The sequence below is a fragment of the Lissotriton vulgaris genome, chromosome 8 (genome assembly GCF_964263255.1).
Source record: "Lissotriton vulgaris chromosome 8, aLisVul1.2, whole genome shotgun sequence".
Taxonomy (NCBI): domain Eukaryota; kingdom Metazoa; phylum Chordata; class Amphibia; order Caudata; family Salamandridae; genus Lissotriton; species Lissotriton vulgaris.
In genome coordinates this window covers 404,805,535-404,826,807 of record NC_141696.1, presented here as the reverse complement: position 1 = coordinate 404,826,807, position 21,273 = coordinate 404,805,535, and the positions used below count along the sequence as shown (strand labels likewise).

At 41.1% G+C, this 21,273-nt stretch overlaps 1 long non-coding RNA gene across 1 annotated transcript in view; it reads right to left on the bottom strand.

The window, feature by feature from the left end:
* The window catches only part of LOC147697089 (uncharacterized), a 106,437-nt gene extending 91,196 nt beyond the window's left edge, over positions 1-15,241 (bottom strand). Inside the window, exon 1 of the long non-coding RNA XR_015299139.1 lies at positions 15,152-15,241. This is a non-coding gene — a long non-coding RNA (uncharacterized LOC147697089). The remainder of the gene's footprint in view (positions 1-15,151) is intronic.
* Between the last annotated feature and the right edge of the window lie 6,032 nt (positions 15,242-21,273).

Here is a 21,273-nt window from a genome sequence, read left to right as displayed (position 1 = left end):
TGGTAAGTAGTTTCAGTTTTGCTAAGATCGTATTTCTGCAATTTAGCGCTTATTCGCGGGGCGCGAAGTTGTACTGGGAAGCCGCGAACTCACGCGAACAGTGCTAGCAAGCCATAAAATCCGCTGCTCGCGGATTTGCGGATTTTGCGGGAGATTCGCGAATCTCGCGGATTGCGAATTTACCGAAAATCCGCAAAATCCGCGAGCGAAACGGATTTTCCGCCCATACTTAGTTGAAACGCCATCTGCCTGGGTGAGGTGGAAATGGGATGAGATCAATATCAACAAATACGGAAGCATGGTCTGATATTAGGATTGAACCAATTTCAGATTGATTGGCATGTTGGGCCAGGGATTTACTGAGGAAAAGGTAATCAATACAAGATTGTGAATGATGGGGGGCGGATAAAAACTATATTCTGTAAGGTCAGGATTGCAAAGACGCCAAATGTCAACATACGCATTGTGTCATATAGTGGAGGTAAACTGTGAATGCATTTTAGAGGGGACAAAGTTAACTCTAGAGTTCCTATCTAAAATGGGATCAAGAATTTGGTTACAGTCAACACTAAATATAATGTATTCATCATCAAATGTACGTAATTTGTTAGAAACATTTATCCAGAAAACCTTATCAACCAAAGTAGGGCTGTATACATTACGCAATTAACTAAAGAAATCTTATCTGTAAGAAGTTTAATAACCAATCTACCTTCAGTATCAGATTTCTGATTAACAACTGAAACATGCAATTTTTTATGACATAAAATCAAAATTCCATTTTTCCTATTTAAAATCGGAGAACTAAACACATGACCCAACCAGCATCTTTTTGACTTGGAAGCTTCATCATCTGAGATGTGAGCTTCTTGGAGTAAAGCAATATCAGTTTTTAGTTTTGCTAGATGGGACAGCACCTGTTGCCTTTTAATAGGAATGTTCAATCCTTTAATGTTCCAGGTAGTGACCCGAAATGTAATTTAATGAAAAAAGTATGAACAAACATTATGCTTACAAGAGCACAAATGAGAGTTGTTTGAGAAATAAATAATAAGAAAAGGCGAGAGAAATGAAGCAAATGTGTTAGAAAATTAGGCTTAAAAAATGAGAGGATAGAACAGAAAAAATAAAATAGAGAAAAAAAGAACGAAGAAGAACAACACAAGAGTAAGCCAATAAAGAAGGAAAAAGATAAAGAACAAAGAGACAGTACAAGTCATACAAATGATGACTGAAAAACATACCAACAAATACAGGACAAAGTGGGGGTGACTACACCAGAAGACGATGACGACAGCACCAGAACTCCACCTAATACCCGAGGAACCACAGTCAGAACTTTGACATTAAAGGAACAAAACACCTATATGCATAAGGAGAAAAAACATAACAAAATAAATTGATCGACAAGCACACTAGAAAAGGTAACAAGAGAAAAATACATAAAATGACAAAATGCTAAAACATTATGAAAAAACAAGCAAAATAACACTCAATGTATAACCAGAACAACAAAACATCTACACAGGGCAGAGCAAAAAAAAATACTAATTACGCAGGTTAGAAGTGTCCATGACATCCGCTCCATGAAGACGAAAACATTCTTGTAGCGCTGCTGGTACCTTAAAACTTTTAGTCTTTTCTTTGTATGTCACTTGGAAAATTAAAGGATGTAGAAGACCAAATCTGGCATTGATAGCACGAAGTTGAGGACATAGATTCTGGAATTTTTTCCGACAATCTGCTGTGATTTTAGCAACATCTTCAGAGAAAAATAGACGGTGTCCTTTCCAACAAATTTGCTTTTTGGACTTGACAGCAGACAGAACTTGTAGAAGGTGAGTGTATTGCAGGAATAACATGATAACACCACGAGGTTTCACAGGAGTTTTAGGTCCAAGTCTATGTGCTCTTTGAATGTTAAAAGGAGGAGAAGCAGGTAAGTGTAAGAGCTTAAGTAAAAATGACTGAAAAAGGCAGTTGGATTGGAACCCTCAATATTTTCAGGGAGACCATGAATTCTGAGATTATTCCTGCAATTTTGATTTTCGAAGTCCTCCGTTTCTTCAAAAGTAGTGAGACTTCAGCTTCTAGAGAAGAAATACGGGAACACAAGATTTGAAGGGACTCTGTTCGTTAATCCGCAATGAGCGCTTGTGAGTCTAATGCAGACCATTTGTCATTCAAAACATTTAGTCTTGATAGTTTCCTCTATGAAAGGTTTTAAAGCACGGATTGCCTCAAGAATTAGATCCATGGAGGCTGAAGAAGAGTTCACTGGAGAAGGAGGATCCTTTTTTTGCTGTTTGGTAGAAATCACAGGTAATTTGCTTGAGAACTGCGTTTTAGGAATGGTGCCTGTTGAATAATCAGGTTTCTGAGAAGAAGAGTCATCCATTTCGTTGAAGTTGGAGTCAGAGTCTGAGCACTCAGTGCCCTTGGAAGAAGCAGTTGGTTTAAGGTTCTTCAATCTCCCCTTTCGGGACGGTGAAACTAACCTCTTAAAGGTGTATTCTTCAATTAGTAGGGTCACTGCACGATAATGAAGCAAGATGAAATGGCTAAATAAAGAAGTAGTCACAGGCTCTGCAGTTAATGGTGTAGAAGAGTGGCTCAAAGTACTGCTGCGAGGATTCAAACATTTATATTGTAAAAGACCTCCCTCATAAAGGAACAAGCTGATATTCTAGAAAAGTCTATGAAGTATGACATCAGTAGAAGTGGAATAGTGAAGACCATCTATTTTGAATGAAAATACATTTCATGTGAGAGACGAGTAGAGCACAAAATGGCGGCTGACTCATATTCAGCAGGTTATTCCATTCACACGACAGAAATAAAATTAAAAGTAACCCTGGGCGAGGTTTGCATAGTATCACTACACATAGCTGCACGTAGTATACTTTAAACTACACGTACACGCAGTACTGCATAGCGTAGCTGATGGCACTGTGTACTTGTCTGCACTGTGAAAAAATTGCAAATGGCATCTTGCACAGTGCTAATTATAATAAAATAAATATCTCTATCTTTATATGCTGAAGAGCATATAGTATTTTCACAAAAGTGAAACTGAAAAAATTAGCAAGCAGTGAGAGAGGTGAGGATTTGTGATCCTCCCTAACCTAGGGAGAGAACCAAGCAGATGCCTTGAAAACAAAAAGTACATCTTCTTGAATGATTCAGTGGTGGTCTCATCCTCTTAGGACCAACCCAAGCACAGTTATTGGCAAAAAAACAATCCCGACCAAAGGCCCTGCAAAGTATTATGGGATAAGATTAGCAGTGGGCAGTGAATTTTATAGGATCCAATATCAAAATAATTCTACAAAGAGCTGCAGTTCAACTAGTCGTTACTAGCTGTCCCTTACGAGTCAAATGCAAATGCTTAATGAAAGGGTTTCAATGGTTCTGCATCTGACTCATGAGGGACATCTAGTAACCACTAGTGGAACTGTAGCTTGATGTAATTATAATTTCAATGCTTTTCCATTTGACTAGTGAGGGACATCTAGTAATGACTAGTTTAACTGCAGCTTTTTGTAGAATTATTTTGATATTGGATACTATAATATTCACAGCCCACTGCTAATCTCGTCCCATAAAGCTTTGCAGGGCCTTTGGTTGGGATTGTTTTTTTGCCAATAACTGTGCTTGGGGTGGTCCTAAGAGGATGGGACCACCACCGAAGTTCAACAAGATGTGTTTTTTGTTTGTGCTCTTTGTGTTCAAGGCATCTGTTTGGTCCTCCCCCTAGGTTAGGGGGGACCCCAGAACCATCACCTCTCTCATTTCCTAATGTTTTCATTGAAAACGTTCACTTTTGCGAATTGGTTATATGTTTTTAGCATGTAAAATTGCTTTATCAAAACATCTGAGGATGTTCTTGATTTAGCTACTACGCTAGGCACAGTTTTTGTACTGTGCTACGTGCAATTTGCGGAGTGCGTAGTAGTACAAACTACGTATGCTCCGTCAGCGTAGCATAGTACTATGCCCAGAGTTAATTAAAAGAAGCAGAGTTCCAGCATGCGGAAAGAAATTATCTGCCCATCACAGCAATTCAAAGCACAGGTGTTCCAGAAGTGAAGAAAAAATTAGGCATTATAAGGTTTTTAAGCAGAGCGACGATTGAGTCATGGAGATTCCAAAATGGTGGCCGTTTTGAGCAGAAATTAGTTGCGACGTCAAAGTAGCCGAAAATTGATGAAAAACGGTAATTCGATTGCACAAAAGCTCACCTCTGTGCTAAGGAGCAGGAGACCAACATCGTTTGAAGGAGATGAAGCGATTTCTCTCCTGTATACAGAATGCAACAGGAACGGAGGTGCGCAGCTACACCACCATCTTGATTGGCGTCTTGGCCACGCCCTCATGATATAAACTTCCAGGAAAGTTTTTTTAGGTGAAAAGAAATGGGAAACATAAGTGTGTATTAAATCAAATAAGACATAAGTATTTACAATGTGTGTCTCCATATATGGATTACGCCGCTGGTATCTCTTAGCTAAACATTTTTCCTTTTAATGCACTGAACACTCATTAGATAGCTAGATCAATGCCGAAATTTAGAAATCTATAGCTTTGATTAACTTTACATTTTCGTATACAGTATATGCATCACAGTACATTTTCTTGTGCTATTGGCTGAAATTCCATACAAATGCGCAAAGAATTGAGCCATTATGTAAGGTGTAATTATACACTCTAAACAACAAACTTCCATCCCTGCTGAAATATCTGGGCTGGTGCAACTGTCTTTTATACATTTACTAGCTGCCCATCCCGACCTTGTCCAGGAGCAATCAGGCTTCCCCGACCCCTGCCCGCCCCGACATTGTCCAGCAGCCCGGGACCCCGCCCGCCCCGACATTGTCCAGCAGCCCGGGCCCCCGTCCGCCCCGTCCCCCGCCTGCCCCGTCCCCCGCCTGCCCCGACCCCCGCCTGGCCGGAACCCCGCCTGCCCCGACATTGTCCGTGGGTCCCCCGGAGCCTTACCTCAGCCGCCGCTCCTCCCCCGCGCTCCTCAGTTCACCACTCTGCCGCTCCTTGCCGCTCGTCACCGCTCCTCCCGCCTGTCCACCGGTCCTCACCGCTGGTCACCGCTCCTCTCCCGCGCCATGTCCGCCGCTCCTCCTCGCGCTCCTGGACGCCGCTCCTCCCCGCGCTCCTGACATCAGCATGCAGATCGCGGCCGGCGCTACTTCGAAGGGACTACTTTTTTTTTAAGGTACATTTTTTAAATAACGTATATTTTTATAGTTCATATAGCCTATGTCCATCTGCACACCCTGACAATTACAATGATGTATCGGGTGTGTGGATTGGCGCTGTGGTTCCCGAGTTTACCCGCCTCAAAGGTTCAAAGTTCTTGCTTTATAATAGTAGTATAGATATCTCCCTCTTTTCCAATTTTTTTTCCCTGATTCTGATCTTTATTTATTTATTTATTTATTTATTTATTTATTTTTACAATTTATACAGCGTGAACAAATGCCCGTAGGTGTTTTGGCGCTAGAAACAGTGCGTAGAGGTCCCACAGAGGCTAAAACGGCAGCTATTCTTGACCAAACAGCCAGGTCTTTATTTTTCTGTAAAATTTCATCAGGGACGGGCTTTCTCTGATGGCTACTGGCAGAGAATTCCACAATCTGGGAGCAGCCACTAAGAAGCGCCTATCGCCCCAAGAGACTGTTTTGGTTCGTGGTACCAGCAGAAGGTTGAGGTTGATAGATCAGAGCGATCTTGTGGATAAGTGGAACCTAAGATGGGCTTTCAGGAAATGTGGGCCATGATTATGCAGTGCTTTGTATACTATGCAAAGCGTTTTGAACTTAATCCTATTCCGGATCTTAAGCCAATGAAGATCTTTTATGGTCTCCGAAATTGGCATAAACTTCGGGGTTCCAGACAGGAGACTGGCTGTAGCGTTCTGGATTGTCTACAGTTTATTGGTCACTCTGGCTTGGGCATTGATAAGTAAGCCATTGCAATAGTCGAGGGAAGACAACACCAGGGAACTTACCAGTGTCTTTCCTACTGCAACTGGCAAGAACGGCATAATTTTCTTAATCAGCCTGAGTTTATGGTGGGCAGCGGCTGCTGTTTTGTTTGCATGAGCCATAAAATTCAGGTTCTCGTCAAAAGTCACGGTTTAGGGGGGGGTCCCATACGTAGGTGGCCACCAAGTAGTAGACCAACTGGGTGAGAGATGTCCAAAAATGACCACCTCTGTTTTTTCGGAATTTAGTTTTAGGCAATTGGAGGCCATCCACTCTCCAATTGCCCGCATGCCCCCTTGAAAATTTTCTGCTACCTTATCTCCATCACCATTAATGGCCAACACAAGCTGCGTGTCATCTGTGTCGGAGGTGAGGCTCATCCCATGGGCCTTGATGACAGAAGCCAGGTCCGACACATAGATATTAAATAGTGTCGGACTTAGGGATGAGCCTTGCGGTACCCCACACGGCAGTGACAGCTTGTCTGATTGAAAATGCCCCAATGTGACCACCTGCGTTCTCCCAGCCAAAAAGGTAGAGAGCAAGTTCTTTGCCAGGTGGCGAATGCCCATCTTTCCGACGTGGTCGACCAAGATATTGTGGTCGACCGTGTCGAAGGCTGCAGATATATCGAGCAATACCAGTATTGCTGTTCCTCCCTGGTCCCGGATCACTCGTATATCCTCAGTCACTTTGATTAGGGCAGTCTCCGTACCATGGTACTTGCGAAAGCCGAATTGGGTGTTGTCCAGTAATTGGTTCTTCTTTATCCATATTTTGTATATTAAGAGAAAACTTTACAAAAATGAATATCAACAATATAAGCCAGAACATTGGCATAATATTGTCAATTGACAAAGCACACTTCTTTATATGAGTTAGTATCCAGCACTGCAAAATTTAAATCTGTGATGATCATAGGCACCCAGGCTCTTAACAGGATTACTAAGTATTGCTCTGAATTTATTTATCTGGTACACCATATTGTGTAAGCTTTACAATGCAATATATAATGACAGTATGTGAACAGGAGATTCCTAGTTTGCGCTGCAGGTAATGATAGCTGTAGGACATAGGAGATCCATAGTACTGCACAGGGCAGGTCAGGCATCTTATCCCACTAGGCAATATCCTGGTGGGCCGAAGCCCTTGGAGGCTGGTTTGGGAAGCCCTGGTCCACTCCTGGGGCACATCTATCAACGTTTTACTCAATGCAGTGCAGCAAACTATCTTGCTACGCTGTGTGAAAGGGCAGGAATGGGCCATATTTAAAATTGTATGGCGCATTCCTGCCCTTTCCTAGCACTGGTGTACTATGTGCTGCATGGCGCAAATTGCAGTAACCCTTGCGCCATGGTGCAAGGGTACCTGTGTTGCAGGCAGAATTGCTTTTGTACATGAAGGGACACCTTCCTGCACAAAAATAATCCACATAGGCATTGTCCTCTTTCTATGTGTGCTGCAGAATGCAGCACAATTAGAAACAGGATTAAATGAGGAGACATAAAGATATTGCTCCTCTTATGCCTCACCTGGGTAGGTTTATCATTTTGAAACATTCCAGGTCTACCAGTAGTGGTAAATCTGGGAATGCACCAACATCCATGGGTGGGTGCGTGGGAGCACCCAAGCTCCATGCATGGAACCTCTCCCTGTGGCAGAGTAATGCAATGCAATCATTTTTTCAGTGTTTCATTACTCTAGATTTATCAAGCCATGCAGGGCCATGCAAGGTGGTGTTGCGTGGCTTGGTAAATCTGACTTAGTAGTTGTGTCGCCCTTGCGTCCCCTTGGTTGATGCAAGGGCGACACAACTCATTGATAAATATGCCCCCTGGTGCCACTGTCACTTTCATTCGCTCCTCGAAGTGAATTGCAGAAAGCATTGGGGGGATTTAAGAGAGATAGAAAGAGAGAGAGGAAGTGGGAAGGAAGAGAGAAAGCAAACAGAGAAGGAAGACAGAAAGAAGGGAAGGAGAGAGAGAATGAATGGATGTGTAGATGGAGACTGCTCAAAGGGATGAAGGGAAATGAGCTAGTGTGAGCATTTCTTCCAGGGCTACTTTTGCATCCCGAGTCCAGGCCTGGCGCTGCATTTCCACCCTTGGAGATTTTGGCATGGGAATGTCTGCTGCCATTATTCCTGCAACTGCAGTGCAGCATAGGTTTCTGTTCAAGGCGCATAATGGGGGTGCATCTGTTTTCAAACCACATTGTTCCCTTGCAATCGTACAACCCAACTGTAGAGAATAAAGGAGATGCAGAGAAGTGATGGTATCTGCTTTGATTCCCAACCATTTAGTGGTGGCATCTGCTTTGATTCCCAACCATTTATATTAACATTGCTGTTTTCACTCATTGCCACAAGTACATCTACTGCCCACATGTCTAAAACTGAAGAAAAAAATGTTTTTAATGCAATTGACAGAGAAGAAAAAGGATTCCAGATGAGGGCAAGACTTATGGAGATCCTGTACCTATCCTTGAGTATTACACCTGTTTTTGTGACAGCAATTTGATTCCTAAATAATGTACAATCATGATTTGCATACCAGACTGTGACTCAACGCATCCTATGGATGTCTACACCTTGTAATAGTGGTAGAAATGGAGTGTACAGTCTTGACACACATAGGTTAATAATTGAGTTTTGCGCTTTCACAACATACAAAATGAATGCATTCAAAATGCACACAAGGGACAGGTGCACAAGAATTACGGCAGATAGATCACACCAAAATCGGACTTGGGAGAATGTTTAAGCTGTTGATCAAAAGGGATTTAGAGAGTTCTACTTCTGATGGATGGTCTTCAACTCCCAAGGGAAGGGCAAGACTTGACCTAACCTCTAACCCAGAGGCTTTATTTGGGGGCAAATGTTTTAGGTACATATCTGGGGAAACCAAAACAGGTCTTATTTTTCAGTTGCATTCCACTGAATTCCGGTTCCAGAATACTCTAAGGGCCATATTATCAAGAAAGGGTGATACATTATCGCCACTTTTATCGGCAGGAAACTACCGCTAAAGCGGTAATAATGGGCTTGATATTATACCCTTGTGAATTCCCATAGAAGCCCAGGTTAACACCAGAATCTGGGCTTCTATGGGAATTCACAAGGGCATATTATAAAGCCCCTTATCGCCGCTTTAGCTGCAGTTTCCTGCCGATAAAAACGGCGATAATGTATCGCCCTTTCTTGATAATATGGCCCTAATTTCTTTCACGTAGCTAGGAATTGCAAAATCATTTGTTGTAGACAAATTATCCCCTCTGGATAAGATAGATAAAACATTGAGGTACATAAAAGTTCATACAGAAAGGGCAAGATTATGATAGAGTCACCGATTATAAACCTTCCTGTAGCCACCATTGTTATTGACCATATGGAATTACATACCAGAACTGCCCGAATCTATAAACACATCGATAAATCACTCATTATATTCGGATTTGAGAGCAATAACGTGTCACAATACCCCCAACAGGAAAATGTAGATCACCACCACTGATTACTCAGCTTTACTTACATCAAGGAATAAGATTAAAGGAAGTGTTCTTCCTTCCATCCTATAAACAAAGACACAAACAAGGTTATGTAAGAGCCACCTCCAAACTCCTCTCCCTCTCAGTTTTAGAATGGGTGTGATTGTTTCACACTGAATGCTCAGCACCCCACTCCATATTAACACCATTCCAGACACCATCTTTCTGCTAGACCAAAATACAATTTACCACACCACTAAAGCCACCCGTATTCCCGACTCCCTCACTACCCAGCTACAGCACATCACTAATTCAGAACTTCCAATACCTTCATCACATTAACTTCACCAAAGAATACAAGCATTTGCAATGCAATCGGTCTCGCCTTTGGGACCTTATATGTATTTAGCTACGCAGCACATTAGCCTGGGTGCTGAAACATCTATTGTTATTTAACATGGACAGGGAAAGTAAGCACCAAACTGCGTGACACGCAGATATGGGAACACATGGAAAGAAATATTGCCGATCGGCGTAAAATTGTATATTCCAAATCTCTGTTTTTATTATAAAATCAGGGCCTTCTGTGGTCATATCACTGAAAATACAAGATTTGAAAAATATATTATTGTCTATGGGTGCTCGTTTCTGTGGACTGGAAACTAGAGAATGCTAAAGTGATTCTGGTATTTTACTGAACTCTGCTGGTCGTTTTCTATCAAGAAAGTTAAATAGAGGCAGATGCCAGAAAAAAAGAAAGTCTCCCAGCAGAATGCAATTCTGGTATTTTACTGACCTCTGCTGGTCTTTTTCTATCAAGACAGTTAAATAGAGGCAGTTGAACTGAAAAAAGTCACTAAGTGGAACAGACAAGTTCTAGAGCTGATCTCCAGAGCCCACTTAGTACATACACATATAAGTTTATAATAAGTATCTACTAAAGTATATACAAGAGGTTTTGAATGCTCGACCTAAAAAGGAGGTGCAACCTAAGACACTTCAAATTTAAATGACCTAAAAATCACTCACACCTACATATACCTCCAGGAATATGCATCTCAATCAAAATGAACTGTTTACATGCTTCAATCAACAGCTTTACATGTTCCAACACAAATCCAGATTCCCTCCAATACCATATCGAGTTCTAGTCATATATTTTCCTTGTACCACTAAAGCAGCAAGATGACACTGACATTCTGAACCTTATTCCAGGAAATATCCCAAGCTCATCAATATCCACTCAACACATTGAAGAATTTCACTTATATGGTGTCCTTTCCAAGTGTAGGTCGACATGTTCAAAGTGCACCTTGAGGCATGGCTGACCTAAAGCTCACTAACTCTTAGTTGTAAGCATCTGCCACCAAACTAATCCAGCCTCTGAACGGACTATTTGAACAAATATGGAGATAAGAAAGCTCTCATCTACAGAAGCAATTTCTCACGAGTCAGTATCTCAGTAGAACAATTCAAAACATTTGAAATTCTCCAAGTTGAGATTTTATAACCACCTTATTTCATCGTAAAGCTTGTCACTTTGTATCACACCCACTGTAAATAATTCACTTTCACAAGTAAACTTTCTGAAGTTCTCACCTCTCACAATCTTTAATCCTAGTGAATTTTTAATATACATTGGAATATCTATCATACTACTGTCTCTTAACATACATCATCACTCCATTTGAACAACCTCAAAAAAGATTGCACCTTACCCTCACACGCTCCAAACCTCATAATAGCCAATTAAAACTTGCATTCAGAAAAATTAAACTGGCACCAAGATCACTTCCTTATTTAGCACCCTCACATCAACCATGGATAAGAATTTACAATTCCAGAACTTAAAGTAGTTTCTCCTTGAAATTGTAAATTACACTAGTCCCATCTTTGGCAAAAATATCTACAAAAACAAAGGGCCCACTTCACTACTTAGGGGTTGATTATAATGCTGTCCAGAAAGGCTCCGACCAGGATTCAGATTCTGCGCATCGGATTCGGACCTTATGTTTCTGACCGAATCGGACACCTTTCCGGACAATGCAAGGAAATTGTTTGGGCTGTCCGAATTGGTTCTGAACGGCATTTGGAGAGACCGAGTCATTCGGAGCCAATTTGTACAGCTCTATGGACATGCTTTCTGGACAAGTGATTATGATGACTGATTCGGAAAGCCGTCCTGATTCGGTTTGTCTGACATGAAACGGCTGTCAGAAGCTGACTTTGGGGGCCAGTAACAGGCCCCCCTTCACCTGGTGCCTTCTGAATGGGGCCCATGGGGGTACGCAAGGGACCCCTCTTTGCAACAATGCACAGTGTGGCAGGCACCATGGGGTACCCGTCACAGGGCGCATGGTTTTCCCCAACAAACCCTATTTTCAATGGTAGCCAGTGTTCTCATTCAGAACACAGTCTCCCATTGAAATCAATGGGAGTCCAACCGAATCGTATCTGGCAGCATCCAGGTGCAGCTTAATAGGACAGTCAGACTCGCAGAACCCGATTTTTTGGAAAACGATTTCAACACCGATTTTGTTGGAAGAGTTTCCTAACAACATCGTAATCGGCCCGTAGTATAAAATGCAATTCACAAACCTTTGGAGGAGATCCCACCAACCCTATGTTTTCTATGGAGAGAGCTCCACACATGTAAACATACTAATTAGGAGTAAATATTGGCGGGAGCAGAGGACTGATTGGAAATTGGGAAAATTTATTGCAAAATGGGAGGAGTTTAAGGAAAGAAAGTAGAGGTTCGGGGAAGGGGAAGCTACTGCAAAAACTCACAACAAAAGAGTAAGCCCATTAATATACACAAACTCCACTTATAAACTCATTACAGCTCCCAAAGGTGAAAACTGTCGAAAATATACGCCAGCCAGGCCATGGAGCGAGTAAGGTACTGCTCTGAGCCACTCAAAGATGCTGGACACACTGGACACACTCTTCTAAAAAATAATGGAGGCAGGAACTTAAAGTAACACCCCATATAAAATAATGTTAAATAAATAAAATTAATTTGACTAATCAAATAAATATAAATAATATTTTCTTAAATAATAAAACATTATGTAAATTATTTCAACACATACTTTTATCAACATTTACCACATATTACATAGAAATAAAATGTTTCCCATGGGTGATGTTTTTGAAATGATGCTTTCACAAATATTATTTTAAAATAAATTAAATAAACATACACATTTCATTTAATGAGTTAATGTGCTGTGGCATTTTATTTTATTAGTTCCATGTTAATAACACCTATGTTAAATACCTTACAATTATATTTAATAATATATGCCACTTAAAAAAAAAAGAACTATACACTTTAATAATTTTCCCTATGCTTTCATATGGAGAGATATATATGCCAAATTGAATTTCTCTGGTCCTACTGATAAGTGTTTTCATCCTCTGGTATCAATCTATTCATTAAAAGATACTTGATTTTTCAAATTTGACTTGGAATGTTTCTTGTCTTGTTTTTTCACTTTATTGTTGTTTGAGTGTTGCAAACATACTTTACACATTGTATCTAAGTTAATCTTGACTGCTCTGTGCAAAGGTTCCGGAGGTTTAAGCACAGGTTAATAATATACTGAATGTTGTGATTTCCCTGACAAGGATTGTGGTTGTTTAAAGATCAAATAGAAACCACTTCTCACAAAAAATAAGAGCGACCCAAATGTCCTTGTGAACTGGGTAATGCTAATTTAGCAACAGTGATAATCACTAGGAACTCATTTTAGAATCGAATGACAACTTAGTGCAGCAATTAATGTATCCTGCTTGATTTAAACAAAATTGCTAAACAATAATAGAGTAAGGCCCTAGTTCAATAAGGCAGATCAATATCTAGTTCACGTTACAACCCACAGGACAATAATCCAAAGTGAGTGTTATTTATTATTGCACAGTAATTTTTTATACATTTGTACACAAAAAAGAGCATAAAGAATATGTTTCCTGTCACTGTATTTACATTATATACATTTACGTATTTGAAAGTGAATAATGATTCTCATTGTCAAGAATATCAAGACAGACTAGGAGAATACATAAATATATCAAGAATAAACATCATCAGTAATCAATAGTGTCCCACACATCACTTCATTCATACTAACTATCATTCATACATACATTCAACAAATCCATAACCTAAAACATCACACATCAATCAAGATGGTAAAACTGCCAACTGATGATAAGATGACAGGCTTCCCGTGAATTCTCCCGATGGTAAGAGAGCAAGGTCCAAGAGACATGGAAGGAAATTCAAAGTCCAACACACGTTTCAGTGTATAGCCCAGGACAGGGCGGCACCTTCATCATGGAGAAATGTAGATATTATGTGGGACACAAACACACCTACAATTGTAGAAAAACACAGAATCAACATAGAGCTTATTATAATTTGACACTCAATATGTTACATTGGTTTAGGCATGCAGCCGGTCAGCTCTAGCAGAAAACTTGATATAAGCATTCAGGATAAAAGAGGCAAATCTAAGGCCAGAATAATGTGCACCATAGAAGAGCTCAGACATAGTAGGAAAGTAGAGAAACAGACACACCCGTGTTCATGCTAGTCAGAAATATATTGACTGTGTGGTTTAACATATCCATAATACCCAACCATGCTGTAGGTTGCAAGGACCTACCGTGAAGACACAATAACATGCACATAGCTCCAAATATACCTACAGAATAACGATGTTTGCTGGGGTTCTCTAAGAGAAGTCCATAAGGGACGCTGATGAGAGCCAAGTCTGCAATAAAGATGGATCAAACAATCTCTTCAAACATCAAAATGGCAAAAATCTATTTCAAACACCTGCGATAATGCAGTGTGAACAAGAACCTACCCATAGTCCACAGATAGATATGTGGATCAACAGTATAGCAAATCTGATGACAGCAAGGGCTTTCAGCAGCCTCAATAAATGTTGGGTCATTGGGACATATATTCAGTGTCGCTGGTGCAGGTATATATACTTCCGTAAAGTAAAAGATTATAGGTCAAAAAAGTACCCGACCAAAATGACGCAAAGACTACTGCAGATTAGGGTCAGCGGTAGAGACCTACCCGACGTTGTCAGTGTTATATAGGGATCATTGGAAGATCCTCTCCGGTGGCCATATATATTGCCAGATGCCTCAATATAGAGATCATAGCAGGGAAAGATCAAACAAGTTCCCATTACAAGGCGGCAGCGACTCTGTCTGGAAGTTAGATTAAAAAACATGTCAAGAGGTGTTGGGAGAATGTCCCGCTACAAGAACACAATGCTACTTAGAAATCATGGCTTCATATTGGAAATCGATGAGAGGCTTAACACTGCTCTAACATGAGGCCCACCCAGGAAATACTCTATGTATGAAACCCGCTTGGATCACATGCAAGACAGAGGAGTAAACACATATGGGGGAAATTCTCCAGTCGTCGTATACGGCTGCTGGCGACAATATAAGCCAAACACATGGGGGCCAGACGCCTCCTAAGGACATATATGACGGTACAAGTCAACGCGATCCTTTAAGCATGCAAAAGTAAAGAGTGCCCTTGCTCGTGGCCGTGGAGAGAACGAGCAGAGCAGTCCTGCACTCCAGAGGGGTTAAAACAGCCCCAAAAGGCCCACCGCGGTTCATACCTTTCTTATTTGTAGCGTCTATCCGATAATAGATATTCCGCGACCATCAGCGTGGCGGGAAATTTCCAACCTAGCGGTCTTACAACACGGCTCCGCCATTTTCAAGTATTACCAGTCCCTGGAGATCCTCTTATCAGGGGAGGGGACTCGTGTCTGCTAAGAAATAGAGAGCGGACTGAGTAGCAAACTAAAAAGATGCAAATGCAGCGGCCATTATGGAGAAGGAGAATAACTCCAAACCAACCCTTGCGGTATAGACAGTGCAGTAGAAAACTTGTAATGATGGTTATTGGTACATAAAAGAGGAGCAAATGTGGAATTATAGTACACATAATTCTTTGGATAAGTGGAAGGCTCTCCCTTTTTAAAAATCCGACGACGTTTTGATCCTCTCTTGATACGGGGTCTCTTCAGGACAACAATTCTGGAGACAATGAGTGAATCAAGGTGCCCAATTGGTAGTTTCCAATGACTGAATCTCGATGCCTGGGTGGTATTTTCATACGATGTGATGTTGGGTACATTCCATAGAGAAGAGAAGCCTCAGCTTAGCTTCCAAAATTGTTCCCAGTAACAGAATTACTGTAGATCCTTACTACAATGTTAGTACGTGACAAGGCCTAGACTGGTATATGGATTACCGCCAAGGAACTTACTGCATTATTAGTAGGTGACATGGCGTAAACCGGTGTGTGGAGTTTTCATGCTCTGGTATCAATCTATTCATTAAAATGTGCTTGATTTTTCAAATTTGACTTGGAATGTTTCTTGTCTTGTTTTTTCACTTTATTGCTGTTTGAGTGTTGCAAACATACTTTACACATTGTCTCGAAATGAATCCTGACTGCTCTGTACCAAGGTACCAGAGGTATAAGCACAGGTTAATAGTATAGTGAATGTTGTGATTGACCCTGATAAGGATCGTGGTTGTTTAACTCGTTGAGTGCTTGTGATGAGCTCAGCTTGTCATGAGGCACGGTTGAGATGCACTCATTACGAGCTGAGCTCGTCACGGCCGTTGGAACGTTCGCATGCGGGGATAATTTCCCCGCTGTGCTGAACTTTCCAAAATGAGTGTGGCTGTGACGAGCTCAGCTAGTCATGAGTGCAGCTCCACTGTGCCTCGTCACAAGCACAACGGCGCCACGCGCGGTCCCCCTAACCCCCCGCACATCAGGGGAAAAACACCTCGCAGTGAAGGGGTTAAAGATCAAATAGAAACCATGACATGATCAAATAGATTTTCCCTATCAATAATCCCTAGCAAGTACCAAGCAAACATGAAATGAAAACACCAGTAGAATTGCCGGTAAACATTCCGTCTGGAATATGGATGTGTGCTGGTCACTGGCCTATCAAAGATCTATGTAGCCCCCCTATAAGCTGTTCTCCTGGCAGCAGCCTGCTTCTTCTCAAACAGAAAAAAATCAATTCTGAATACCTCAATCCCATTCTCACTACTCTTAGATGGTTAACCACAGAGGGCAGAAGCTCATTTAAAACAGCCTGCATAACTTAGAAAGTGATGCCCATCAACACCCAGAGATTCAGATATTAATGGTTTCAGGAACCTAAATAGGTCAGTATTTCAGAATGTTAACTTAAGAAGAAAGTCTGGCTAGGTATGTGAGTTTGATTTTACACTTTTAAAGTATATTTCAGTGCAAATCGTACGTTTCTTGAAAATCCAAGTACTCTAGTTGTAGTTTGCCTGTGAATTCGAGGAAATATTGGATGCACACAACAATGTTCCATTGGTTATAAAATAAACAAGTTCTGGGATAATTTAATAAATAGATTTGAATGGCATCCAATTAAAGACTAAAACGCACTTATCTTTTTTTGTTTGAAATTACGTTTTGATCCTCCTACACTAGCAACATAATTCTGCAAGCTTCTGTAAAATGACAGGTTTGTGGCAGAACTTGTGTATTAAACATTCTATTATCTCTCAATAATGTATACGGCGTATCTTAGCAATGATTGTTATGCCTTCTCCTCCTATCCTAAAAGTTTTATTCCTGAAGAATACGTATACAATTTGCGGATAGCCACCTCTTGGGAATCAAAACTCATATACTGAAAGGAGTCCTTTATCAAATGTTATGATATTTTTAATTTGATTACGGATATGTCATTTATACCATATGCCAAAATGCTAAAACAACATTGAAACTGACACTAAATATAAGTAATACTTTTCCTTACCTGGTTATTTTGTGCTCATCATACACCATTTATGATTTTAGAAATTCACAACATTGGGTTTCCGAAAAACGCTGCAGATTATGTGGCTTGTGTGACACCTGCAATGAAATAGTGTCTCTTCTGATTTTTTTAAAAGACTGGCCAGAATTAGAGCTAATGATAAGTGATTTACATAATAGACTCTTACTCAAAAAGATATCCCTGCATGGATATAATGAAAGTGTTCATAGTGCAAAATGATGTAAATTCAATAAATTGAAGACCTCGAGAGGACCAGAACTGATGCATTTGAGGTTTCAGCTTAACATTTCCTGATTAGCTACAATAGGTGAAAATTGCTAAGCAGGAGTGAGCTGTTCTCATTCTTGAAGCAGTCAAAATACTTTTTAACAATTCACTGGTATTTGTCAGGTAGCGTCCTGCCGAAACTATGCCATTTAGGACTGCATTTATACAATCTTTAGTTTGAGAAGAAGTCAGCAATGCGATGTCATAATGGTACTAATAGGCGAAAATGATTCCCAGGTCGTTTACTAATGTAAGTTTTTGTCGTACACAGCTGTATTTAATTGGATCTCGTGTGTAGGTCTGGATGGACAGTGCAGCTGTCTGCAGTACCTGTTGTTACAAAGGGCCTGTTTATGATGCCCACCATGGCGAAACAGAACCTCCCGACTTGAAGTCGGCGGACGTGCTGCCCAGATTACAATGCGCCTGCCTTCACAGCAGTCGCAATCTGTATATTTTCCATTGCAGTGTGTGCTGCGGGCTGCAGCACATGTCTCAATAGAAAATAAACACATTAAAAGAATCCATGCACATGGTGCAGCCCCAGGCTCCATAGCAGAGGGCCAGAGGGCCCAGCTAGAGCTCCCAAAGTCACTTTACGCCTGCCCTTTCATGGTGGGGAACCGCCATGAAAGGGGGGGCAGAAAGGGACATTATAATCTCTACGGCGGTGCCAGAGCAGTCACTGCACTCAATGTAGTAATTACTGACCCTCCGACGCACCAATGGGGTCCTTGAGCCTGTCAGAAGCACTGTGAATGGTCCCTCTGTCAGATGCCTCTGTCGCCGCATTGTAATGCAGCAGGTGTACCGCAGGGACCGATGTCAGTGGGTCTCCCACCAACGAGCCGCCGGTGTCAGACTCACCACATTGTAATCAGTCCTTAAATGTTTAAACTATATGTTCTGGTGTTAACATGGGCTTCTATTGGAATCCTCTACGGCATATTATCAAGCCCATTATCACTGTTTTAGGAGCAGTTTCCTGCCGCTAAAGCGGCGATAATTTTAACGCTGTTCTTGATAATATGCCCCTGGATTTGTACTGGAAATATACCCTTCTAGTACAACTTTCTGCGTCTACACAAAATCAGGAGGAACCCATGCGTTGGATGTGTGCTGTGCAATGCAACACTTTTTTCTGACAAATGAAAACAATTCTTCTTGTTAACGCCTGCTTCAAGGAGGTGGTACATTTTGATGCAAAGCTCAGTCAGGCTTTCATACTAGATTGGACTTGTCATCAAAACCTGTGAGTGTTTGCACTGACTCTTCGGAGTAATGCCTCATTAATGTCCATGTGACGCAAAGTGAAACAAAGAGAAGCAAATCGCCTTTTACACTGAGAAAATGGCCCCATTTCACTAAACTATACATACATAATATACATACAAACATAACTACACATACACTATACATAGATTGTGCTTTGAATCCACCTAAAGAGTATTAAACTCTCACCTAGTGCTATTGACTAATTAGGGAATCATTCCACCTATAAGAAGTATAAAGTTGGAATGCATGCAGGATTTTCTTACATCTGAAAAGTACATTCAATCATAACGCTGCTTGTCAAAATCTATACAGAAAGCACTCTATACAGAAAGCAATCCTTTTTTGTTACTTTTTGCCAGCATTGACAAAGCCCATAGGACAAGCTTTAAGGTGATAAAGAGCATTTGTGCATGCAATATAGCTGAACTGTATACGTAAATACCCTTCTTTACATACATTAAAGCCAGACCTATTTGCTTTGTCAAAGTTTATTTCATTTCTGAACAATACTATTAAATAACATAACTGACTAAGCCCAAAAGTGCCATGGTTTTCCTGTAAAGAAAGGAAATTCCTGTTCCTGCGATTGTATGAGGTTTCTTGCAGCAGCTACCTAGCTAAGGATTATCATAAAACCAATATTTCTCCACATGAAGTTTCCAGTAAGGATTGTTGCAAAATTGTATCATATTTAAGTTCCAAAGTAAGAGGAAAATATAACGCTTGCTAAAGAACAATCACAGACCAGTATACAGTTGCAGTGTGGTGACAAAATAAGCATGTTTGTTTATGGCAGCAAACAATATAATATTTTAGCAGATTAAACTTGCTTATGGCAATACGATTGAAAAGAAAGGACGGCTGGTTTAGTCATCTGTAGAGAGAGTAATGTAAAATATGCTATGAATAAAGTACCAAAGTGAAGAAAGAGCATGTTGTTCTATATAGATTGTTTTTACATAGGTGCTGTAAGATGGACTGCAAGGGGCTTCAAGCTGTTGAGCCTGACACTGCCAATTTTGACGCTGTCATTGTTTTCCAACATGTATTCATTTTTTATACCATTCTTTAAAAAAACCACTAGGAACACCTGTATAGCCTCTACGTTCAATGTTTTGTATTGTTTCACTCTGTTCTTTCATGGAATCATCCATGTGAACCATTTTTTCTCTCTTTTTATAACATCCGCAGAACTTAATTTGAGCTAGTGGTTGCTGATGGGAACTACAACACACTCATTTTTTGGGATGGGCACTTATTTTCCCACATCAAACATTTCCCAAGAGCAAGAGAGGAAAAAACACACAAACAGGAAAGAAGAAGGAAGAGAAAAACGGGAAAACCATCACCAAGGCTCCTGCAAGAGTGAGATAAAGGGGGAGGGAGTTTCGGTCAGTGGAACAAAGAGGTCTGATGTGGATTCAGCATTAAGCAGCCTTGTTTTTTGTCTCACTGCCATTTAATATCGCTGGCCGGAGGCTTTTGAACAGCGCTTTGGGAACCAGCCCTCATTATTACTGTTTTTTGCCTGCACAGTTTACCTGACCTCTACCATGTGAATATAGTTATTTCATTCACTGCTTCATTCTGCCTTTTTATCCACCCTAGGGCCCTGAACTCCGCCCTGCTTTCATGCTTCAATCCATCACCATCCTCTTTTGATTAGACCTTGATGCTTCATTCGCAAGTCTACCTGAAGGCTCAAGAGGGTCACAAGGCCAATTTTCTACTGAAGTCCAAGTACCATGTTCTGGACAGTGGGGATTGTTCTTGGTTGTAACGATGACTGCAAGTGTGGTGGAAAAAGCCTTACATTTGCCGCTTGTGGTGCAATATGAGTCTGGGTCTCAAAACACATGTTATGATGATAGCACAAAAAGGGCATCTATTTAAGGCATGAATGTAAAGATTGATCATATGGAAATCAAGGCAATGCGCAGTGGATCAGGAATGTTGAACCACAGTAAGATAAGTTGACTTTAAGACAATTAAATAAATAGGCTTAAACTTGCTGTGCTAGAGTTCCTGTTAATGTACCAGGCACTACATAGGTGTGAAAGTCTTTTGTGACATACACCCAGACTTTGTTACCATTGCAGGTCCAGCACAACAAGCCCATCCCAATCCAGGTAACACCTTTCTCTAGAGGCCCTAACCCTCCAGGTAAAGTGGACGGAGGTCATGTTAGAGACCATCAAGTTATTGCAGGCAAAGAGAAAGAGAGTAATGTTCCGTGGTGGCTCGCATAGGGCGTGCTGCGGGGTGGTGAGGCAGGTCACTTGAGGGGCAGGGTTGGGGGCAGCCAGGCCGGTAGTAGGTGTAACTGCAGGGCGGTGACGTAGGGAGGAGGA